Source organism: Bos javanicus, chromosome 10 (assembly GCF_032452875.1).
Source record: "Bos javanicus breed banteng chromosome 10, ARS-OSU_banteng_1.0, whole genome shotgun sequence".
Taxonomy (NCBI): domain Eukaryota; kingdom Metazoa; phylum Chordata; class Mammalia; order Artiodactyla; family Bovidae; genus Bos; species Bos javanicus.
Window position 1 is genome coordinate 26,210,129 of NC_083877.1, and position 16,465 is coordinate 26,226,593.

The following is a 16,465-nucleotide window of genomic DNA, read 5'->3' on the forward strand; positions in this document are numbered from 1 at the left end:
TCCATGGATTTTCCAGGCAAGAGTACTGGAGTGGGGTGCCATTGCCTTCTCCAATTATTGCCTCTATGTGATAGTAAAAAGTAGAAATTTAAAGTTGCTTAAGGTGAGATTTTTCTTCCAAATTTAATAGAGAAATACTCCGGGGTTTACTCACAAAGGTAAGTCTAATTGTAAGGACTAAGTGTTTAGACTCTCTCTTGTGTTTAACTATCCAAACTGAGGAGTTGACATTACCCGATGCTGATAAAGGGTAGGAGTTCGCTGATACGAGAATGTGGCATTCTGAGAAATTGGCACTTAATATTGGATAACATGCTCAAACCAGCTTTTAAAGATACATTTCTTCAATGACGCTTCCTCAGAATTATTTTAATTTTGAGAAATTGACAGCTTTCAAGATCACTATAAGAAATTAACCCTTCAGAAAGAGCAGTTGAATAAGGTTATGTTTAGGGCTTCCCCTCCCTCACCGTGTAATCTTTATTTCAAACATTATTTGGGACCGCGTTGCACATATCTTCTGTGTTTTGATTTTTTCCCTGTTTTTTTCAAATGGACATTTGCTACTTTTGTATTTGGTGTCCATTGCTTTGTTTGCCTTGTAGGGGAACAGCCTTTCTGTCAGCAATTGCGATTCTACTCGGGTTTTAACTTGGGGTTTTGCCTTTTCTTCTTAGAGGCGGACCTGAGCTTCAGGTGGACCAATCAGGGGCGTTCACGTTCATGGATTTATGCACGTGACAGAAATGAGGCCAATCAGAAAAGATATTTGTTATGTTGGATAACTGTCTCTGCTAGTCTGTGGAGAGGCCCTGCCTGTGCATGGAGCTAGCATAGAAAGCAGAGTGGAATGAGAGAGAAAACAAAGCGTGAAGGATTGGATTTCTTCATCCTACTGTGTGTCTCAGACATCTGTTTCTGTGAGTCAGTACAGGTCCTCCTGGCACTCCTGTCACTGGTTTTTTTTTTCCTCTCTTAATATATATATTTTATTGAAGCATAGTTGACTTAAAATGTTTCAGGTGCACAGCAAGACGACTCAGTTATACATATACACATATATTATTTTTAAAATTATTTTCTACTGTAAGTTATTCCAAGATATTGACTATAGTTCCCTGTGCTATACAGTAAACCTTGTTGGTCATTGCATATCTATTTTTTAAATTAGAAATCTGGCCTTGTGTTCATAGTAAGTCAAACAAGTGGAATAAAAATGTCATAAAATTTTTAGTTAGGCAAAAATTTATAAGTTTTCTAAAGTATATATTGTACGTATTATTTATATATATGTATACAAAAGCTTTTCTACTAGTCTTCATAAAGGCTTGAGAAAGAACATTTAAAAAAAGAGTCATGATTTGAGAGAATAGCACTGAAACATGTATATTATCATATGTGAAACAGATTGCCAGTCCAGGTTCGATGCATGAGACAGGGTGCTCAGGGCTGGTGCACTGGGACGACCCAGAGGGATGGGATGGGGAGGGAGGTGGGAGGGAGGGTTCAGGATGGGGACACATGTACACCCGTGGCGGATTCATATCAATATATGGCAAAAATCACTACAATATTGTAAAATAATTAACCTCCTATTAAAATAAATAAATTACAAAAGAAAGAAAGAAAGAAAGAAAGAGACATGTGTACCCCAATGTTCATCACAGCACTGTTTACAATAGTCAGGACATTGAAGCAACCTAGATGTCCATCAGCAGATGAATGGATAAGAAAGCTGTGGTACATATACAGAATGGAATATTACTCAGCTATAAAAAGAATGCATTTGAATCAGCTCTAATGAGGTGGATGAAACTGGAGCATATTATACAGAATGAAGTAAGTCAGAAATAAAAACACCAATATAGTATTTTAATGCATATATATGGAATTTAGAAAAATGGTAATGATGACCTTATATACGAGACAGCAAAAGAGACACAGATGTAAAAAATAGACTTTTGGACTCCGTAGGAGAAAGCGAGGGTGGGATGATTTGAGAGAATAGCATTGAAACATGTATATTGCCATATGTGAAATAGATCACTAGTCCAGGTTCGATGCATGAGACAGGGTGCTCAGGGCTGGTGCAGTGGGATGACCCAGAAGGATGGGATGGGGAGGGAGGTGGGAGAGGGGTTCAGGATGGGGGACACATGAACACCCCTGGCTGATTCATGTGAATGTATGGCAAAAATCACCACAATATTGTAAAGTAATTAGCCTCCAATTAAAATAAATTAATTTTTTAAAAAGTTGGAGAAATTATAAAACATCAACTAAATGAAATGGGAGCGCTGAATATGAAATAGAAAAAGTGAAATAAATTAGATAAAAGTAAAAGATCATCATATAGTCCAGTTGTCTTTAAACATGACTGCTCATTAGACACTTATCTGGAGCTCTGGAGAAAAAAAAGTAACACCTGGGCATTTGTATTTTTCAAAAAACTTCAAGATAATTCTGATATGCATCTGGATTTTAAAAAGTGATTACAGGTTTTTCTGTTAAATCGTAGTTTTGGTGATACAGAGTTCTATTATTTTTCTGTTGATCAATTATGATACAATGGTATTGAGTAGTAGTTACATAATCACAATAGGAAAAAATGTTTATCAGTTTTCACAATCTATATCCAGACAAAAATAAAAAGTAATAACAATTGCAAACTATGATGGGAACGTAATTAACCTAACAATATAAAATAATTACATACAATTTGGGGGGTCAAACAGAATGATGTGCTAAGTGGAAGTGCGTACATGCACATATTTTCATCCTCCCATCTGGTCTATGTCTTTTGGTTGTTGCATTTAATCCATTTACATTTAGGGTAATTATTGATATCCCAGGGACGGCGGAGCCTGGTGGGCTGCCGTCTATGGGGTTGCACAGAGTCAGACACGACTGAAGCAACTTAGCATGATCCTATTACAGTTTTCTTAATTGTTTTGGGTTTATTTTGTGTAGGTTTTTTCCTTCTCTGCGTATCCTGCCTAGAGAAGTTCCTTTAGCATTTGTTGTAAAGCTGGTTTGGTGGTGCTGGATTCTCTTAACTTTTGCTTGTCTGGAAAGCTTTTGATTTCTCCAGCAAATCTGAGCAAGAGTCTTACTCAGTAGTAGAGTATTCTTGGTTGCACGTTCTTCCCTTTCATCATTTAAAATATATCCTGCCATTCCCTTCTGGCTGGTAGAGTTTCTGTTGAGAAATCAGCTAATAGGAGTTTCCTTGTATGCTGTTTTTTGTTTTCCCCTTGTTGCTTTTAATATTTTATCTTTGTTTTTAATTTTTGTCAGTTTGATTACTACGCATCTCAGTGTGTTCCTCCTTGGGTTTATCCTGCCTGGGATTCTCTGTGCTTCCTGGACTTGGTTGACTAGTTCCTTTCCCATGTTAAGGAAGTTTTTAGCTATTATCTCTTCGAATATTTTCTCAGGTCTTTTCTCTTGTCTCCTTCTGGGACCCCTATAATGTGAACGTTTGGTGTGTTTAATGTCCCAGAGGTCTCTTAGGTTATCTCGTTTCTTTTCATTCTTTTTTTCTATATTCTGTTCTGTGGCAGTGATTTCCACCATTCTGTCCTCCAGGTCATTTATCTGTTCTTCTGCCTCAGCTATTCTGCTATTGATTCCTTCTAGTGTATTATTCATCTTTATTTGCTTGTTCTTTAGTTCTTGTAAGTCTTTGATAAACATTTCTTGAATCTTTTCCACTGTTTTCCCAACTGTGTCCCAGTTATATCTGGGACATAACTTTCTCCTTTTCATCATGGTTAATTTTCTGTAATGTGGTTTTCATTTTAGTTGCTGTGGGACTGTGCTTTTTGCTTCTTCTGTCTGCTCTCTGATGGAGGAGGCTAAGCAGCCTGTATAAGCTTCCTGATGGGAGGGACTGGTAATGGGAAAAACTGGGTCTTGCTCTTGTGGGCAGGGCCTTGCTCAGTAAAGCTTTATCCAATAATCTACTAATGGGTGGGGTATCACTCCCTCCCTGGTAGTTGTTTGGCCTGAGGCTCTGTGGTAGGGTTAATGGCGACCTCCAAGAGGGTTTATACCAAGGGGGACCTTCCTGGCTTGCTGCTGCCAGGGCTCCTGTCCCTGTGTTGAGCCCCTGTCATCCCACACCTCCCCAGGAGGCCCTCCAACATCAGCAGGTAGTTTTGGTTCTACCCTCCTGTGGAGTTACTGCTCCTTTCCTCTGGGTCTTGGTGCTCCTAAGATTTATTTTGTGCCCTCCAAGACTGGCGTCTCTGTTTCCCCCAGTTCTGTGGAAGTCATGTAATCAAATCCTGCTGACCTTGAAGGCCAGATTCCCTGGGGATCCCCAGTCTCTTTGTCAGATCCCCAGTCTCTTTGTCGGATCCCCAAACTGGGAAGCCTGACATGGGGCTCAGAACCTTCACAACAGAACTTTGGTATTATTGTTTCCCAGTTTGTGGATCAGTCACCTGGCTGTTATGGGATTTGATTTTATCATATTGCACCCCTCCTACCATCTGGCTGCAGCTTCTTCTTCATCTTTGGACCTGGGGTATCTTTTTTTGGTGTTCCAGCATCCTCCTGTCAATGACTGTCCAACAGCTAGTTGCAATTTTGGTGCTCTCACAGGAGGAGATGAGCGCATGTCCTACTCCACCATCTTGAACAGCCACACTCCTGCCACTTGTAACCAGACATTCCCAGTGCTATATTATGAATATTCTGCATCAGTAAAATTTTATTGATTAAAATATTTGTATATTCTGGGAAGTAATCCATTCTAAGAATATATGATTCAATGAATATTGAACACTGATTATCTCAAATATTAGCTCTTATAGTTATGATTGTAGTGGCATTTTTGTCATGTCCATGAACATATCCAAGGTAATATAAACTTTCCCTAAATTCACTGACATTTATGTTTTCAAAGTTGAACTTTTTGCTCCTATGCAATAAAACTTGCTGTCCACATTGCTATCTAAATTATGATACTTAGAATTCTAGCTATTAAAATGGGGGGAAAGTAACAGATTTAAAAAATTTTTATTACACTTGTCAAAGTTTTCACTGTCACCAGAATATAGGATTTTCCCCCCTTATCACCCTCTCACCAGCAATGAGGTTGAAAGTATAATAATTACCAGTTTGAAAGATGCAAATTTAGTTTTTCTCTTCTGTGTTTGGGGCTATATAATTATTATGTGATGACTGTCTATTAATGCCTCATATTAAATTCTATTTACAAATCCTGTTTTTCTTCTTAAAGTGATTTACATTGAAAACACCACTGAATAATCCCTAGGAGATATATATTTATGTACCTAAGGAAATTTTGACTCATTTCAATTTTTAAAAATATTTTGGATAAAGAGTCCTGATCTGGGACTCAGTACCCACATTTTAGGAGGAGACACTCTAGATAGACAGCCTCTCTCAGGCCCTTCCCAGTCTATAAACCTAAGCTTCTTTAACACTCCCAAGCAAGTTTAAAAGCAAAGAGGAAAAGTGAGACCTAACCAGCTGTTTGTACACCCATGTTCAAAGCAGCATAATTCACATCAGCCAAAAGGTGAAAGGAATTCATCTCAATCTCTATCCAGAAACATTTACTGAAAAAGCCTAACACTTTTGCCACTTTAGGAGGATGTTTTCTTCATAATAAGTACACTTTTATGTAGAGTAAAGAAATCGATTCTCAAACTTTAGTGGGTTGAGTAGATTAAATCTAATCAAGTTTGGGGCTTGAACCCACGTGGCTGGGACTCAAACCTAGCCAAAACCCACGGTACCTGGTTTCAGGACCTAAAGAAGTTCAGATTCTTGATGTCTCATCCCAGAAAGAATTCAGTGAGAGACAAAGTGATAGGTAAGAAATGGATTTATGCAGATTCAGAGAGAAGCATACTCCACAGACAGAATGTGGGCCATCACAGAGGGCAAGTGAGGCTGTGAAATGTGGCATGATTAGTTTTTATAGGCTGGGTAATTTCATATGCTAATGAGTAGAAGGATTATTCCAACTGTTTTGGGGAAGGGGTGGAGATTTCCAGGATTCTGGCCACCGGCCCACTCCTTGGTCTTTTGACAGTGCTTTGAAACTGTCCTGGCACCTCTGGGTGTGTCATTTCACCTGCTGATTGAAGATCAAGGTCTAGTCTTGTCTGCCATCTTGGTCCCATTTGATTCTAATTGGTTTATGTTGTGTCCTTGGGCTATGTCATTCTTTCAAAAGTTGTGCCCTGCCCCTTTCCCTCCTGTTACAAAAGGACTCAATGAGGCAAGGAGGCCATGGGCAAAGATAGGTCAAGAAGCTGGCCCCTAGTGTACCGAAAGTACTTGCCTTTCCCTGGGAAGAAAGCCTCTTAGGAGAATTAATGCTTAACAGTCAGATTTGAAATAGAAATAAAAAATGATCAATAGACCCAGGAGTCCTCTATGAATGATGACACTTTCCACTATAGTAAACTGCGTCCTGATGTTTAGCACTTGGGTCTGTTTTCTGGGCCACAGGTCACTACTGCCCAGGCTCCCTTAAGGAATGCTTTTCTTAAAATCCTTAACATAATTAGCATAAAACATTATAATGACATGTCTCAGAAGTAGGTGCCAAACTAATATTTCCATTTCATTTTAAAGCCGTAGAATTCTTGAAAAATATGAGGCATCTACCCAGTTTCCCATATTTGTGTGACAAATATACTTCCTCGTGTATATGACAAATATTGGGTAAATATTAGTGCTCCTCCAGTGGGGTGAATAGACATGGAGACGCACACATAGGAAGGAAAGTTGTGACTGTGAAGTCTCTGATGATGAGGGTACCATGATGGCAGATAGGCACACAGGATGGGAAGAATTTAGAGACAGAAAAACCTGAGAAGGAAACATGAAGTCTACTTTAAAGAAAAGATTGGAAAAAGACTCACAAGGTCAGTAATGCACCTGAGTGGAAGAGTTCTTCTCAGTGGGGAGAGGAGGCAGAGGAGACTGTAACATGGGCCCACATTTCCAGGCAATGAGGTGATGGTAATGGTATTTACACCAATCCACACATATTTCGTGCTCACATGACATGATGGAGCTTGCTTGATCCCTTGTGAAGGGCACTGGTGTTTAGAAATGAGCAAGAGGAGAAAGTCAGAAGATGAAGAATGGTCCTCAGAAAAGCAGGATGTTAGTGAGGGGAAGTGGTGGGATGGTCATGTGCAGCTCTTTCCAGGGCAAGTTCTAAACTCCAGGAAGAGAACTTCAGAGAACTTCTTTACTTCAGAAGGAGCACATGAGCCTCCTCTCTGCCTCTTGCCCCACTGCCCTCTTGACCTCTTGTCTGCATTTACCCTACTCTCCTGGCCTTCATCTCTCTCTTGGTCTCTTCCTCAATTCTTCCTTGTTACCTTCTCTCTCTGTTTCTCTTCACCGTGGTCTCTCTCCATCCCTTTCTCCTTTTCTCTCCTTCTTCCTTCACTTTTCCCTCTTACCCACAGTCTTCTAGACTAAGTATAGGTCCTCTAAGGTCACTTTGGAGTAAGTATTTTCCTGGTATTGAAATAGACTGAGATGTCAGTTTTAAAACTGTCCAAAGTCTTAGAGCTCAGAACAGCAGTAGGTGGTAGAATGGGCCATGCACAGGAACAGAAGGCACAGCCTCACAGTGAACATAACTCCTTCTCTCTTGTATTCCTTTCAGGGGAATATGGGGACTCTGATCAACATGCTGCCCCTGTTTCTGCTCTTCCTGCTCCTGAAGCCACTGCAATTCGAGCTGATAATTGATGGTTCTCTAACAGATAAAGAATTTGAAGAGCATTTAGATGGTACAAGTCCTACCAGAGCACCTACCAAGGAATTATTCAAAGCCCATGTCATTATTGATCGTAAAAGACCATTACATGATCCAACATACTGTAGTGATGAAATGAAGATAAAAAATATTCACCGTAGGCTTTATTGTGTTAAGGAACATTTCTTTCTTCAAGCATCGTACGAGGACATTGAAAAGATCTGTCATAACACGTTTATGTCCTGTGGCGAAGAAGTTGGGACTTGTTACTCGAGCCAGAAAAACATAAAAGCAGTGCATTGTGTTTTAACAAGTGGGATCAAGATGCCAGATTGTGAATACTCTTCTTCTTATGAGAAGGGATGGGTCTTTATCACTTGTCGATGGCAAAATGATATCAGAGAAATTATCCCTGAATCTGTGGTTGGTATGTTGACATCCACCAGGAAAGTACCTTCCCCCTACCGTTCTTAAAGTATATTCTGAAAGATGTTAGAGCTAGAAGATAGAAGCTTATCCTTACTGATCCTTACAAGCAAATTTGAGAATGGAAATTTTGATCTCATTTGCTTTAATCATCCACCACCTGCCCTTTTTCTCCTTACATCAGACAAAAGAAAGGTGGGCAGGGCTGAGATATAGTGCTCTGAGATGTGATTTCAAACAAGTCCTACAGTTCAGCACGTTTTGAATGTGTTGTGAGGGTGAAAGCCTGAAGGGAAAGGATGACCAGCAGCAGCCGTTAGGAAACGGTTGCCGAGGTGCGCTCCACAGTTGTATTCATGGAATGTCTGGTTCACTAGAAGTAATAAAGTGCAGCACTGTAGCTAGGTGTCTCTGGTGTGTTTATGTGGGGTTTCTGGGTTTGGACTGATCTTCCTTGTGACACAATTTGAATCAAAAGAGTTGGAGGGACTTTCATGGTGGTCCAGTGCCTACGACTCCAGGCTCCCAGTACAGGGGGCTAGGCTTCCATTCTTCGTTATGGAATGAGCTCCTAAATGCCAAAACTAAGAGTTTACATGCTGCAAATATAAACATAAAAATGCCCCAACGAAGAATTCAGCATGCCACAGAGATCGAAGATCCTGCGAGCTGCAACTAAAACCTAGTGAAGCCAAATAAATAAGTAAATTATTATTTTTTAAAAAAGAAGAAGCATTGGGACTGCCCTGAGACATTACGAACTTCATCTTCCTAGTGCTGTATTTATAGAACTTCCAGTTGTTTTCTTCTTTCCATGCAACACCATACTCATGGGATCTTGAAGATATGGACATAACAGGAGCCATCTTAGCATCCCCTGGTGGTTAAGCTGGTAAAGAATCTGCCTGCAATGTGGGAGACCTGGGTTCAATCCCTGGTTTGGGAAGATCCCCTGGAGAAGGGGATGGCTACCCACTCCAGTATTCTGGCCTGGAGAATTCCACGGACTGTATAGTCCATGTGGTCACAAAGAGTTGGACACGACTGAGTGACTTTCACTTGCCTATCTTAGCATCAACATCTAAATATTCAGAATAGCAAACTCCTCAAAGTACTTTTCAATTGTCCAATGCTACTTCTATGGATTTCCACATTTTTGGCTTTTTTTCTTTTCTTTGTTTTTTTTTTTTTTTTAAAATTAGTTATTGGATTATAGTTGATTTACAATGTTATGTTAGATTCAGGTGTACAGAAAAATGAATCTTGTATACTTATACATAATATCCACTTCTTTTAAGATTCTTTCCCCATAAAGGTCATTACAGAGTATTGAGTAGAGTTCCCTGTGTTATACAGTAGGGCCTTATTAGTTATCTATTTTTTATGGTAATGCGTATATATCAATCCCAATTTTCCAATTTATCCCTCCCACATTTTTTTTTAGCTTAGTTATCACTGTTCACAAAACAATTCCAAACTTTCTGGCATAGTCACTTTCATTCACCATTTCTTTTCCTCTCCTTCCTGTAGCTGTAGCTTCATCTGAGAAAATTCCACTTCCAAAAGTCTGGAGATCCAGTGTGAGAGAAGAATTCTATCTGTCCAGTTTTGGTAACAATTTCTATCTCTCTTTGTAAAATTCCTTGTTGTTTGATGATTATTCCCCGTAACTTACTGAAAATGGGATAAGGAGGATTGAAGAGGGGAATGGGAGCGGGAGTGCCTGTCACTATTGCACACTGCATTTCAATCCAATCCATGCGTGTCTTCCATCCCCTTCCTTGTCTTCAGACTCAGAGCTAGGTCCTCACTTATCAATAAGGCCCTGGGCCCAGGGCTGACAGAACCCATTCAGTGACTAAGAAAATCAAGCCTTTAGATACCATTCTTCACATGGAAACTCCTGGCTTTTTATTGTAATATCTGAGTGAATGAGGTTTCCATCAAACTTTTGAGAATCACCATGACTTCCTCTAAAAGCCAACCATCTAGACATCAGCTGAAGAAGTTCTCCACATAGACTAGCATGAGTATGTGCTCTGGACCATCTCATCTGGGCCATGTTCATCTCGAGTATATTGGAGTTCTACAACATACAATAAATATATTTATGAGAGTATGGTTTAGTATAGTAATTAAGGCCTGAAATCATCATAATGTATTCGTATCCCTTTTTCTCAAGATAAATGATCATATCCATACATATTCTATAATTAGAGCCATGGAACTAGAACAATGATTATTTACACAAATTGTTCCTCTTACCTAATATTGCATAAGAAATCAAGTCACTACCCAGTGGCTTCCTTAAAATAAGTCAAAACAGTAATTTCTAGCTTTATGCATATTAAGATTGCAAAAGATTATTGTCCTCTGCCCATTAGTACTCTCTCTTTAGTAAAACCAAACTAATAAGGTGAGCATTATCAATTTCTAAATTCCCACTGCAATTTATTCTTTATGTAGGTGTCCCTTGAGATAATGCACATTCATTTTACTTAACTATGGTAAAAACTATTTATCCTTTTGTGCTGGCTTATTTCCCTTAGAGTAATGTCTTCAAGTTTCACCCATACCGTAGCATATGTTAGAATTTCCTTGCTTTTGAAGGCTGAATAATATGCCATTAAAGGAGATCCAACCAGTCCATTCTGAAGGAGATCAGCCCTGGGATTTCTTTGGAAGGAATGATGCTAAAGCTGAAACTCCAGTACTTTGACCACCTCATGCGAAGAGTTGACTCATTGGACAAGACTCTGATGCTGGGAGGGATTGGGGGCAAGAGGAGAAGGGGACGACAGAGGATGAGATGGCTGGATGGCATCACTGACTCGATGGACGTGAGTCTGGGTGAACTCCGGGAGTTGGTGATGGATAGGGAGGCCTGGCGTGCTGCGATTCATGGGGTCGCAAAGAGTCGGACACGACTGAGCAACTGAACTGAAAGGTACATACCACATATTGTTTATTCTTCCATTCACTGGTGAACACGTCCACCATTTGTGAATAGTGCTGCTTTGAACATAGATGTGCAAATATCTGTTCTAGTTCTTGGTGTCAGTTTTTCTGTGTATATACCAGGAAGTGAAATTTTTAATTTATTAGCTGTTTGAAATGTGAGAATCAAGCAACACTATTTTCAATATTCAGAGCAATTATAACAGGGTTAGAAACTGTGATGATGCCAATCAGGGCAACACACACACAGAAAGAAACTGAACTTCCTGTTTTACTAGGACAAATTCTGATAATTTGAGTTTTCTAATTATGTAAAAGAGCTGGAAGACACCTAAAATAAGAACTGAGGGAAGTTTTTTGCTGCACCCTTGAGAGCTGGAATTTTGATGCAGACACTTGAATTTAGGAAAAAGAAAAATTTCACACTTTTCTTGCACCTGAGTTTGAAAAGCATTTTCACATTGCACATATTTTTAAATTTATTTTTATAAGAAGTTGCTGGTTTTTGAAAAATTTGTGGTGTCTTTTGCTATTAGGAATTATTATTATGTGATTTGTTTTAGGTAAGGTTTTCTTTGTAGTCGTGTATATGAGCATGCAGTTCAGTCTCTGTGTGTAAGCAAGTCTTTCAATCATTTACTTTATGTTTGTGCTCCTCTTCTGGGTAATAAAGACATTCCTGGAAGTTTTCTGGTAGTCAAGTGGTTACGATTCCATGTTTTCACTGCTATGTACCAAACTCAATCCCTGGTTGGGAAACTGAGATCCTGACTGGACATGGCCGAAGAAAGAATCTCTGAGCTTGAGCATACCTCAGTAGAAGCATTTAAAACTGAAAAGCAAAAAGAACAAAGACTGAAAGAGGAACAATAGTTACCAGGGACTTGGGGAAAAGGGAAGATGTGAAGTTATTGCTTAATCAGTACAGAGCTTCAGTATGGGATGATCAAAAAGATTTGAAAAATGGATAGTGGTGACAGTTATGCAATAATGTGAATGTCCTCCATGCCACTAAACTGTATAGTTACAGACTCTTAAAATGTTGAGTTTTATTATGTATATTTTACCACAATAAAAATAATGGGAAAAATTTAATATAAAAGACAAGGCAGGGACTTCCCTGGTGGTCCAGTGGTTAAAAATCTGCCTGCCAATGCAGGGCACAAAGATTCGATCTCTGGCTGGATTCAGAAAACAAAGGTCACAGCATCCGGTCCCATCACTTCACAGCCAATAGATGGGGAAACAATGGAAACAGTGACAGATTTTATTTTCTTGGGCTCCAAAATCACTGCAGATGGTGACTGCAGCCATGAAATTAAAAGATGCTTACTCCTTGGAAGAAAAGCTATGACCAACCTAGACAGTATATTAAAAAGCAGAGACACTACTTTGCCAACAAAGGTCTGTCTAGTCAAAGCTATGGTTTTTCCAGTAGTCATGTATGGATGTGAGAACTGGACTATAAAGAAAGCTGAGCGCTGAAGAATTGATGCCTTTGAACTGTGGTGTTGGAGAAGACTCTTGAGAGTCCCTTGGACTGCAAGGAGATCAAATAGTCAATCCTGAAGGAAATCAGTCCTGAATGTTCATTGGATGGACTGATGCTGAAGCTGAAACTCCAATACTTTGACCACCTGATGCAAAGAACTGACTCATTGGGAAAGATCCTGATGCTGGGAAAGATTGAAGGCAAGAGAAGGAGACAACAGAGGACGAGATGGATGGATGGCATCACCGACTCAATGGACATGAGTTTGAGCAAGCTCTGGGAGTTGTTGATAGACAGGGAAGCCTGGCATGCTATAGTCCATGGGGTTGCAGAGTCGGACACGACTGAGTAACTGAACTGAACTGAACTGGGCTTCCCTGGTGACTCAGACGGTAAAGAATCTGCCTGAAATGCAGGAGAACAAGGTTTGATCCCTAAGTGGGGAAGATCCCCTGGAGAAGGAAATGGCAACCCACTCCAGTATTCTTGCCTGGAGAATTCCATGGGCAGAGGAGCCTGATGGGCTACAATTCATAGGGTCACAAAAAGTCGGAGACGACTGGGCAACTAACACTTTCACTTTTTCCATCGGGAACTAAGATCCTGCATGCTACGGAGCAACTAAGCCCACATGCCACAACTACCAAGCTGGCGCTCTAGAGCCCATGAGCCGCCCAGTGCCCTAGAGTCTGTACTACACATCAAGAGAAGCTAATGCAATGAGACATCTGTGCCCAGCAACTAGAACAGTTTGCTTGCTACAACTAGAGAGAGCCTGCAGGTAGCAACGAAGACACAGCACAGCCAAAAATAAATAACCATTTAAAAATACATGTATATTAAAAAAGAAAAAGGAAGGGATTTTTTTTTTTTTTAAAGGAAGATATATCCTCTGTCTCACCATGATGTAATGGGTTAAAGCAAAACTCCTGGTATGAATCTAGCCTCGCTTGGCACTCTAGGACTGTTAGGTAGCCAGTCAGATGAGTAGGTCCCACCCCATCCTGGACAGTTTGTCTTTCTCTCTCCCACCTGGACACTGGTGCTTGGAACATACCTAGAGATCCTCCCTCTTGTGGTCAAGGACCACAGCAAGATTTCCAGCCACATCAGGACTAAGCAAGATAAAACCACCAGCACAAGTTGGTGCAAGTGGACCAAGACTTAAAAGATGATTCAAGGTAATCTGAGATTCATTATGTCATATCTGTAGTAAATTAGCATTGTGGTTTTTGCCCCCCATCCAACCCCCTTGGGTTTCGCTTGAGTGCTTATGGGTGAGGACCTGCACAGGAGGAGAAAATTATATAACCTAAAGCTGTCAAAAAATTTGACAATGCAGAACACAAGGAGGAACCACCACTCTAAAAAACTCAACCCTACCCTATTGCAAGCCTGCTTCTGGTTTCCAAACAATCTGCTCTCATCCTTTCTTCAGAGTGTGCTTTTCCCTCTGCTTAATAAAACTCTTGCTACTTAAAACTGCTGTATACCTCTAGACTGAATTCTTTTCCTTTGAGAAGGGCAAAAACTGAGGAGATGCCCGTTTTGCCAGTGACAGGACTACATTCAGATCAGCCCTCATAATTCTGTATCTCTGAGCCTTTGGCAGCTTTCCTGGTGGTATCTTCCCACCCTTGGTGATCAATGGAAAGAAGAGTTAGGATCCCCTCTTCCCGTGCACTGCCTACACTGTACTAGGCAAGAACCTTTAAGTGACTACCATTGGTCCCAGTTAATGCCTCCACTCCCTGTATACTTCCTGAAGCTAGAATAGCAGTGAACATCTCAGAGTAAATGTCAAAACATCAGACACATATTGCTGATTTTTCTACAGAAATAATTACATCGATTTATATTGTCATCGATAGTATATAAGCCTCTTTTTTCAAGAATGCCTTCAAAACTGGTTTTGTTTTTTGTTTGTATCAATCTCTGTTAATTTGACAAGTGACACATTGTGCCTCCTTCATTGATTTTATCTACACACATAGGATTTTTGACCCGATGACTACAGCTCTTTCAGCCAACCCTAAATGGCTTCACTTCAAAGTGATTGTAGGGCCTTGATCCCCTAAAGTTAGGTCTTTCTCTTTCAATTCTGTGAGGAAGGGGGAAGAGGACACATATTTCAGAAATTTAACAATAGGACGTAGAAGGGTTTGACCCAGTTCTGAACATCCACATCTTCCAGCCTCTACGAACTACTTTCCATGATAATTTCACAGTTGTTTCTATTTTCTCCTATGGGGTTATGAGTTCCTAATCTTCCCAAGATAGATTGGAAAATGGGGTCCTCCTGATAGCTGCTAATCTCAGTACACTTAGGCACACTGTAGTTTCAAAATGATCTTTATTTTCTCCCCCATGAAATTTTACATCATTCTAACTCTCTGAATTTCAGAAGAATACAGGAAAGTTAGCACCTCATTCCTGGTGGCTCCAAAACTTCACAGACCTGGCTCAGAGATTGCAATCTGGTTGAAAAGAAGAACTAGAGGATTTGAATTAAAGTTGAATTTGCATAGTATGAAAGAATTCTCAATGAATTTATAGTCAGCATACATCAAAGTTTATTTTACTTTTTAAAAAGTAAAACCACACACTTTTAGGACCTCCATCCAAACAGTTTTGGCACTGTTGGAAGAAAGCACATCTTGATATAGAAGCTAAGTGTCATGGAGACATGGGAAGCCATGACACTGATCCAGCTCCCACAAATGTCTTCATGGGTAAAAGATACTATCAAAAAGACTAAAGTTGGAAGAAAAAGACATCACCTGGTACGTGTGACCTACTGGTCTGGGAGCATCTTGACACCTCCTTTGGAGAATCCTAGATGTGACAGTTATTGATAGGGACAGAGTGAACGAATGAAGTAAGTGATTAAATAGTTAATTCAATGAGGAGATTATAAGTAGGGAAAATATGGGAGACCCCTGTAAGTTAATGATTACTCAAGAAAGCAGGTTTGCTTAATCACAAAACCAAGCAGTCTTGCTTAGCAACAAAACCATGCGACAGAAGCACAAGACCTGCCCCCAAACAATAAAACAAAGATGGCATGAGAACTCAGGAAGTTACTGATCCATAGGACATGCTCTCTGAGCACATAGAAAACAATAGTTTGTGGACCTAGCTTGACCATGAAGGGACAAGAAAACTCCCCTGCTCAACCTGGAGGAGGAGCTGATGATGGAAGCGTGACGTCTACTCCAGAAAGAAAAAGAAGTTCTTCTCCTTCGTTTCCACTTTTCCTTTGATTATAAAACCGTAGCCTAGTAAGTTTTCAGGGCGTGGCATTTCTTGCTTACCACTTGTAAGCCTCACAAGTGTTCTGTTCTAACAAATCACTTCCTATTGCTCTCACTGAATTATTTTCTGTGCTGAGACATAAAGGAGCTCTTCAGAGCCCCCAAAATGACACCAAATGGTTTCTGTATGACATGGGAGAGATTTTTAAGAGCATCTGGAGGGTACATAGTAGGGTAGACACGATATTGTCCCTCAATATCTGTAATGCCTTTCTTCCCCTGGGAGTTGTAAAAGGAACCTCAAATTTTACCTGAGCACATAGCCACCCAAAATAAAAGATATTTCCTGTTTTACTTGCAAGTAAAATTGTGTGTGTGTGTGTGTGTGTGTGTTAGTCGCTCAGTCGTGTCCATGTACTGTAGCCCGTCAGGCTACTCCATCCATGGGATTCTCCAGGCAAGAATACTGGAGTGGGTGGCCATTCCCTTCTTCAGGGTATCTACCTGACCCAGGGATCAAAACCAGGTTTCTTGCATTGCAAGCAGATTGTTTATCATCCGAGCCACCAGGTA

At 40.2% G+C, this 16,465-nt stretch overlaps 1 long non-coding RNA gene across 1 annotated transcript; it reads left to right on the plus strand.

Moving 5' to 3' along the window:
• Nucleotides 1-614: 614 nt before the first annotated feature.
• Nucleotides 615-8,588, plus strand: LOC133255968 (uncharacterized). Its single transcript, XR_009739069.1, has 2 exons — nucleotides 615-920; nucleotides 7,670-8,588. It is a non-coding gene; the product is annotated as an uncharacterized LOC133255968 (long non-coding RNA).
• The last annotated feature ends 7,877 nt before the right edge of the window (nucleotides 8,589-16,465 follow it).